This window comes from Vulpes lagopus, chromosome 3, assembly GCF_018345385.1.
Source record: "Vulpes lagopus strain Blue_001 chromosome 3, ASM1834538v1, whole genome shotgun sequence".
In the NCBI taxonomy this organism is placed as follows: Eukaryota; Metazoa; Chordata; class Mammalia; order Carnivora; family Canidae; genus Vulpes; species Vulpes lagopus.
The window spans coordinates 111,430,013-111,438,828 of NC_054826.1; the positions used below are offsets into that span (position 1 = coordinate 111,430,013).

General features: G+C 51.3%; 1 protein-coding gene across 1 annotated transcript in view; it reads right to left on the minus strand.

Moving 5' to 3' along the window:
* Positions 1–5,017, minus strand: part of SCNN1B (sodium channel epithelial 1 subunit beta) — a 58,908-nt gene extending 53,891 nt beyond the window's left edge. Inside the window, exon 1 of the mRNA XM_041747978.1 lies at positions 4,985–5,017. The gene's annotated coding sequence lies outside the window, so the exon portion shown is untranslated. The remainder of the gene's footprint in view (positions 1–4,984) is intronic.
* Between the last annotated feature and the right edge of the window lie 3,799 nt (positions 5,018–8,816).

The following is an 8,816-nucleotide window of genomic DNA, read 5'->3' on the forward strand; positions in this document are numbered from 1 at the left end:
ATTTATGCTTCCTTTTATGTACTTCTTTTTATGCGAACAGCTAAATCATATCCTTTACTCTTTTCTTTTTTCCTTTTTTGGAGGGGGTGCTTGGTCTTTGATTTGCAAGAGTTCTTTGCCCATGAAATTAACTCTTTGTCACAGAAGTGACAAATATTTTTATGAGTTTGACATGCAGGTTCATGGGTGCTTTTGGTTTTGGCCATAGAGGAAATATTAATTTTTATGTAGGCAGACCTAGCAACTTCGATATTTAAAGCAAGGCCTTGCTTCCACCCATTAGGCTGTACTGCCTCCCACTCTTTTCCCTTTTTTAAAAGAGATTTTGTTTACTTGAGAGAGAGTATGCATGAGTGAGGGGAGAGGCAGAGGGAGAGGGAGAAGCAGACTTCCCCGCTGAGCAGAGAGTCTGCCATGGGGCTCTTTCACAGGACCCCGGGATCATGACCTGAGCTGAAAGCAGATACTTAACCAACTGTGCCACCCAGGCGCCCCTGTACTGCCTCCCACTCTTGATCAGTGCTTCAAAGAGGTACATGGAGGGGACCTACGTCTCCACTTGGAGGTCCTCTGCAGTTAGGTTATTATCTCCAGCCTGTACTTAACTCCTTGTCACTTGACCTGAGACCTCCTTAATGGTTTTTCCTGCAGAGTCTTGAGATCATTCCCCACTGCTCAGGACTCATGGCTGGACATATGTTCTCATGGGGGTCCAGGGGGGAAGGCACAACCCACCAAGGCCCCAAGGCACAGAAGGGTCTCTAATAACAAGCTTCTTATGGGGAGGAGGTGGGTCCTCAGCAGCCTGGGGCATCCCTCGCTTTCAGCATCTCTGAAAGTCAAATCTTGCTCCAGACCTTTCAGGTGGGCAGACTAGAGGCTGCAAGTTCTCTAGGCCAGTGATCCTGAAACTTTTCAGCACACTTAGAACCACCTGCAGGGCTTGTTAAAACAAAGGTTGCTGGGCCTCCATCCCCAGTCTCTGACTCAGTAGGTCTAGGGTGGGTGTGAGAATCTGCACTTCTAACCAGCTCCAGGTGAGGCTGCTTCCGTGCTGCTGGTCGACAGACCACACTTTGAGATCCGCTGGCCCAGCTCATTCATTCACTCCCTGGGCTCCCCCAACTGGTATGAGTGAGGCTGAGAGGTCTGGAGAAATACGGGCTTTGTTCCAATGAAAATAACAGAGCAAGTGCTCTGTGCCAGGTCCCGTGCTGTGAGATCTGTGCAAGAATTTTCTCATCTAATCCTTGCCACAAACCTGTGCAGTAGGTTTTGGAAGTACTATCTCCACTTTACGAGGAGAAACCAGGCTCAGAGAGGGTGCATGGGCTTTAGAATCTGGGGCCTGACCCCAGCTCTGCCACTGACCCACTGTGCAAGCTCTTGGGCAAGTGCTCATCCGCCCTGAGCCTCTGACTCATCAGTAAATGGGGATCACAGACCTGGTTTTCAGGGGGCATTATGAAGCCCACAGGGGAGGCAATTATAAGGGCACCTGCACCTAGTAGGTATGCAAAAAATGTTCATCCCCTTTCCTGCCATAAGCCCCATCATGATCTCAGGGTCCTTTTCTGTCTCCTCTCTGTAGGGTAATGCCCTTTTCACTTTAGTGATCCAGAGAAACTCCTATCTCTCCTTCAAAACCCAGCTTAGAATCCCCTCCTCTTTGTATCTTTCCCTGAAAAGTGGTCCTCTTCTGTCTTTGGGAAATAAAAATACCTCGGATGGCAGCACCTTATCTGAAAAAAACGGCTCAAAGCATTCCTTTCCGTTCTTTCTTCCTCCCTCACTTGTGTTTCCACAGCTTTTATATCAAGTACAATTTGCACACTGTGCTACCACGGGGACCAAGCGGCTAACATCAGCATTGTCAGCATCAGCACCAGCATCATCAACACTGAGTGTGTATCACACACCAGACGCTGTTTTAAGAGGCTTAAGTTGCTGACTCCTTTAATGCCTAAAATAACCTTTTGAGGCAAGTGCTGCTTATTATCCCCATTTTCCTTTTGAGGAAATTGAGTCACAAAAATGCTAAATACTTTGCCTGAGATCACATAACTCATCTGTGGCCAAGCAGAGATATAGAAGCTGCTGGTGAGTCTAGGTTATTAAGTTTTGTGTTCTGCTGTTCTTTATGAATGAGGGGTGGCCCAGGTGGGGGCTGTGGCACCCCGGAGGGTGCCCGTCCCATCTAAGGGGACAGCCAAATGTTAGGGCCAAAGGTGTCTGATTTTCTGATTTCTCAAGAGGATCCAGAGATACAGAGTTTTATGTGACATCTCCCACTTTTTAAAATTAGAGAGTAATCTAGGGTGTCTGAGTGGCTCCTTTGGTTAAGCATCTGCCTTTGGCTCAGGTCCTGATTTCAGGGCCCTGGGATGGAACCCCCGCTCCTCATCCCGGGAGTCTGCCTCTCCCTCTCCTCTGCTTTGCAACCCCCTCTGTCCCCCACGGGTGTTCATTCTCTTTCTGAAATAAATACATAAAATCTTTTTAACATTTTTTTGAGAGTAATCTGAAATGTAAAAAAAAGCTCACAAAAGCTGCCCATGGGCCTCCTCAACTTTTGCTGCCTCTCGGATCTCAAAGCTGGGGACCTCAACTCACTTCATGACTGCACCTTCGCTTATGGCCAGGAGCACAGGTCACTTGTTGCAGATGCTGTGATGCTTCTGAACTCCTCTGAGCTGAGCCTGGCCCTCAACAACCAGGAAACTCATCCTCCAGCCCACTCAGCACGCAGGATTCTCCAGCCTGGATGTAGGGTGTGCACAAGAAATGATGGACCAAGTGGTGACTCTGAGCGTCACCTCCACCCAGAGGCCACCTCTAGGTCTCCCCAGTTCAGGACAAGACTTCCTGTTCACCAAGGGATGACAATGCTCTGAGTGAGTGTTTTGTTTCATCACCCCATCGATGCACTCCACAGTTTGGGGAGGCTGCCACTGGCCTCACCCCCGTGGTGCAGATGAGAAAGCTGTGGCCCACACAGGGGAAGGGAACTACCCCAGTTAGGAAGTGGAGGACCTGAGACGGTAATGCAAACGCCACCTGATTCCGGATTCTCCCCACTGGCTGTTTTCAGGCATTCCACCAAAGTCTTGATGGCCGTCTTGGCCCATGTTCCAGCACACACACACACTCTGATCCTTCAGCCTGGACCCGGGGAGTGTGTGGAACACATAGGACTCAGGACACTCCCATCAGCCAGCCATGGTTTCTAATGACCCTGTCTCCTATTAGAAGGTGGGGGCGGCACTAGGGGCATCCAGAGAGGACCCCTGGATGCTGTTCCTTTCAGGAACTCTGCCCGCCGGTGCCTGGACAGGCAGAGAGTGTGCCCTGGCTCAGTCCCAAGCCTTTGGGCTCAGTGGAGAGCGAAGCTAGAGGGGGCACCATGTTTGTCCTTGCCACAGACAGAAGTGTGCATATGCACACCTGTGCATGTGTGTATGTATATGTGTGTGCTTGTGTCTGTAGCGCACACATCTGTGCACACGTGCATGCGTATATATGCAGACATGTACTGAAGCATGTGTACACGCACATGCATGTACATGATGTGTGCACAGGTGTGCATACATGCACATATGCAACAGAGAAGAGAGGACACCTTATCCCACAAATTCAGATCCTGTGAAATTAGAACAAAGAACAAATCTTACTTAACCCAAAGATGTCAATTTACAGAAGAAGCTGAAATAAAACGCAGCCCCCAGAGGCACCTGTGTGGTGCAGTGATTAAGCATCAGACCCTTGCTTTAGGCTGGGGGTGAGATCAGGCACCCCCCCTGCTTCTGAGCTGCGGCTCAGCGCTGAGTCTGCTACAGTTTCTCCCCTGCCCCTCCCCCTGGCACCCCCACCCTTCTCTCAAATAAATAAATCTTAAGAAAAGCAGCACCCAAATTCCTATGACTAAGTCAGTTTTATACGCACAATGGGTAATTCTAAAAGAAATGACGAGAGGGGGCAAGTTGCAGAATAGGATGGATTACACCATTTCTGTTACTGTCCACAGCGTCATGATGCACTTTACATGTTCTCTGTGGGTACACATATATATGACTGCATAGGTGAAGGAAAAGTCTAGAAGGAATACCCCAAGTTATGAAAGTGGCTACCTTCTGGGAGCAGGAAGGGCAAGCAAGGGTTGGAAGGGGGCAGAGAATGGGGAGTGGATGGATCCCTGTGTCCCTCCTGGAATCACACCGTTCAGTGGGCAGGTGGGTGGAGTGAGTCAGCGGTGGAAGCCGGGTGGGGGGCCCAGGGGGGCCTAGGCCTCAGGGGAGCATTTCCAGAAGTCCCCCAGGGACTCTTGGAGGGCTCTGCTGCCAGGAACAAACGCCAGCCTGGGCTGTCCCGACCTGGCTCAGGTGAGGGAGCTGCAGGGGTGGGGAAGCTCTGCTGCTTCCTGCCTAAACTTGTCCATGCCTCAGTTTCTCCTTCCACGCCGCCGCGGGAAGGGCTTGCTCCGAGCCGCCGGACACACCCACTGTTCCCCACCGTCCCCTGCCCGGGGCCCAGCGAAAAGTTAGGGCTCCGCGAGCTCGGGCCAGCCCCCTCTGTGGAGCAGGGCGCGGGGACCGGCCTGCCCAGCAGGGGGCCACCCGAGCCGCGGTTCCCGGTCCCCGGGAGCGCCTGGCAGGAGAGGCCAGGAGACGCGCTCTGGGCTCGCTCACCCACCGCGACGCAGGACGCTCCGCCACCCTCTGCCTCTCAGTGACCCCGTCTGTGAAATGGGAACAGCGCGGAGGCGCCCCGGCGCGGGGGGGGGCCGCGTCGCCCAAGGGGGCCCGTTCTGCTCGGCGACACCCGCGCGGAGCGGGCGCTCAGGGCTCTCGCCGGGGTCACCCCCGCCCCCCGCGCCCCGGACTCGCCGGGGGCCCCCGCCCCGCCCTCCCCCTGCGCCCCGAGGCCCGGCCCCGCGGGGAAACTGAGGCAGGGCTGCCCCTGCGCTCGCCCGGGGTCGCTGTCCTACCTGTTTCCGCGGCGGCGAGGGCGGCGGCGGGGAGGCGGCGGCGGGGAGGCTGCGGCGCGGGGCCCGGGAGCGCGCGGCCGCCGGGACGGGGAGGGAGCTCGACGGGGCGGGAGGCCCGGGAGGCCCGGGAGCGCCCGCGGGCGGAGCTGGGCGGCGCCGGGACCGCGGGCCGCCGCACCTCCCCGGCCCGGCCGCCGGCCCCCGCCCCGCCCCGCCCCGCCCCGCCCCGCACCCCCGCCGAGGCGCGCCCCGACCCCCACGGCGCCCCGCGTGCCCCCAGGCAGACCACTGTGGCACCCCCCAGCACCCCCTGCCCGCCGGCCCCCCACGGCTCCCCCCCGTGGCACCCCCCAGCACCCCCTGCCCGCCGGCCCCTCCACGTGCCCCCAGGCAGACCACTGTGTCACCCTCCACCCCCCCCCCCCCCCCCCGCACCTCCTACCCGCCAGACCCCATGGCGGGGTGCCCCCCCATGTGCTCCCAGGTAGATCACTGTGTCACCACCCCCGCCGCCCCCCCTCTGCACCTCCTGCAGATCACAGGCCACAAACACGCTAACCAGCCATCCTACCCCGCGGTGTGCAAAGCAACACACACGTGCAGCACACACATGTGATTTGCACCCCTGTCACTTCCACACCCTCTTGGCTGCAGACTGCCGGCTGGGCAAGGTGGGGATTTCAAGCAGTTTGCAGGACAGGCTCCTACAAACAGTTGATTTCCCCCCAAATGTCTGTGAACCTCAGCTGACCTATGAGATGGAATTAGCTCACCTCTTCTTCTTTAAGATTTTATTTATTTATGCGTGAGAGACACACACAGAGAGGCAGAGACACAGGCAGAGGGAGAAGCAGCCTCCCTGTGGGGAGCCTAATTGGGGACTCGATCCCAGGACCCCAGATCACCGCCTGAGGCAAAGGCAGATGCTCAACCCCTGAGCCACCCAGGGGCCCCTAGCTCACCTCTGCTTTCCCAGTGACCTTCTCCCTCTCTGACTCAGCCCCCTCCAAGGTCACTCCTAGGTCCCTGATGGCCCTGCCTCTGCATTAGAAATTCAAAGAGCCTACGGAGCAGGTGGGGCCTGGGGGCTTCCTCAATGACTCCCACTGCACTCTGGCTTTGCTCACTGCCAGGCCCTCCCCCTGACTCCAGTCCTCACTTCTTTTCCTCTTCTCTTCAGGAGATTGAGGTTCCAAGGACATCATTTCAGCCACTTTTTTGCCAATATCTTCAACACATGGCTTTTCATTTCAGGTGTCCCTGGCAAAGCCCCAGAGTCAGCCTTCTCCATCCCACCTTGAGACACTGGATTCCTTTGCTCTCATTGCTGTAACAAATGACTACAAATGTATTAGCTTAATAAGCACAAATTTATTAACTTGCAGTTCTGGAGGTCAGAGATCCAACACCCTTAAAATCAAGAGGTGAGAGGACTGCGTTCCTTCTAGAGGCTCTAGGGGAGAATCTATTTCTTTGCCTTTTCTAGCTTGTAAATACTGCCTGCATTCCTTGGCTTGTGGCCCCTTCCTCTATCTTAAGAATTAGCAATATGGGGCCGAGTCTTTCTCCTCTACCATCTATCTAGTTCTCTCTTCTCTTTTTTAAAAATTTTGTTTATTTATTTGAGAGAGAGAGAGAGAGAGAGAGAGAGAGTACAGAGGGAGAGGGAGAAGCAGACTCCCCATTGAGCAGAGAGCTTGCCACGGGGCTCGGTCCCAAGATCCTGAGATCATGACATGAGCCAAAGGCAGATTCTTAACCAACTGAACCACCCATGGGCTCCCAGTTCTCTTCTTTCTGCATCTCTTTGCTACTTCTAGAGACCATTGTGACTGCATTTGGCTTTCCCCCATAACCCAGGATAATCTCTCCATTTCTACACCAGCTGATTGCCAAACCTAATTCTATCTGCAATCTTAATTCCTCTTTGCTCTGTAACTTAACAGATATATAGGTTCTGGAAATGAGGACACAGGCATCTTTGGGAGGGCTTTGTTCTGTCTACCAGAGAGGCTGGCTTTCTAGAGGCTCCGGCCTCTGCTGGAGAAAATTAGTCAGCCAAGAAGATTTTTGGCACTATAAATCTATGAACCTCTACAAGCAAAAAGAAGTTTTATTATTGTCATTATTTGTAGTAGAAAAATAATAAAATGTGACGTGTTTAGTTGATGGAATATTATACAGCACTTAACAAGAACATAGTCTATGTATATGGACGTCCATAGACTTCAAAATCATGAGTGAGAAATAGCAATAAAATTGGAATAACAGAGGATCCCTGGGTGGCTCAGCAGTTTAGCACCTACCTTCGGCCCAGGGCGTGATCCTGGAGTCCCAGGATCGAGTCCCACATTAGGCTCCCTGCATGGAGCCTGCTTCTCCCTCTGCCTGGGTCTCTGTCTCTGTCTCTCTCTCTCTCATGAATAAATAAATAAAATCTTTAAAAAAAATAAATAAAATTGGAATAACAGAGAGCAAACACTTTTATAGTGTTAATTCTGTACCAGATACTGTTCCAAGCACTTACATTAAAACTCACAACAACCTCATGGGGTACATACAAGTATTATCTCTATTTTTACAGATGAGGAAACTGGCACAGACAGGTAGAAAAATTGCTCCAGGTCACACAACCAGGAAATGTCAGAGTTGGGCTTTGAACCCTGGTAGTCCTAATCCAGAGCCTGCCTGCGGACTTAACTGCTGCAGATTAATTTGTACAGTATGAGTTACTTTGAGTAAAATTTTTAAACTGCCATAAGGAATTTACAACTGTATACACTGGAAGGAGATCAAAGTGGTTCCTGCAGAGTTCATAAATGGGATGGGGACCAAAGGAATTCTAACCTTAGCTGGGAAGTTTAATTAATTAATTAGTAGATTAATTAATTATTTTTAAAAGGCCCAGAGCAAGTAGTACAAAATGTTAACTTTTAGTTATAGGTGGTGAGACCCTGGGATAACTGTTTCATTATTCTTTGTAATTTTCTGTATGAAAAAAAAAAAAAAAACTGAGCTCTCTAACAAATACTGTGTGTCTGTGAACCCAGTGTTCTCTCCATGTTTTTATATAATTTTTTTTATCGTGCTGATTATTTCCACTTCATATCTTGCATGTTTTTCTGTAAATTATCCTAATACAGGAATTCTCAAAATTTACAGTCTCAAGAATCCTTTGCACTTTTAAAAATTATTTAGACCCCATAGAGTTTTTGATCACAAGGTTTATATCTATTGGTACTTACCACATTAGAAATTAAAACAGATACTTAAAAAATATTTTTAATCAGGGACGTCTGGGTGACACAGTCGGTTGAGCCACTGACTCTTGGTTTCTGCTCAGATCGCGGTCTCACGGGTCATGGGATTAAGGCCCTCATAGGGCTCTGCACTCAGCAGACAGTCTGATTAAGAGTCTCTCCCTCTCCTTTTCCCTCTTCTCCTCCCCTGGCTCTTTCCCTCAGATAAATAAATGAATCTTAGATAAATATTTTAATCATTAAAATATAAAAATAATAAACCTGCTACATGTCAACATGATTAAAATGCCCTTATGAAAAATAATTTCCATAACAAAAGAAAATATTAATGGGAGGAATGGCATTGGTTAGCAATTCTTTTTTTTTTTTAAGGTTTTATTTATTTATTCATGAGAGGCACAGAGAGAGAGAGGCAGAGACACAGGCAGAGGGCGAAGCAGGCTCCACCCAGGGAGCCCGACGTGGGACTCCATCCGGGACTCCAGGATCAGGCCCTGGGCCGAAGGTGGCGCTACCTGGGCTGCCCTGGTTAGCAATTCTTAAAATCTCTTAATATCTAGCTGGATTCTGGC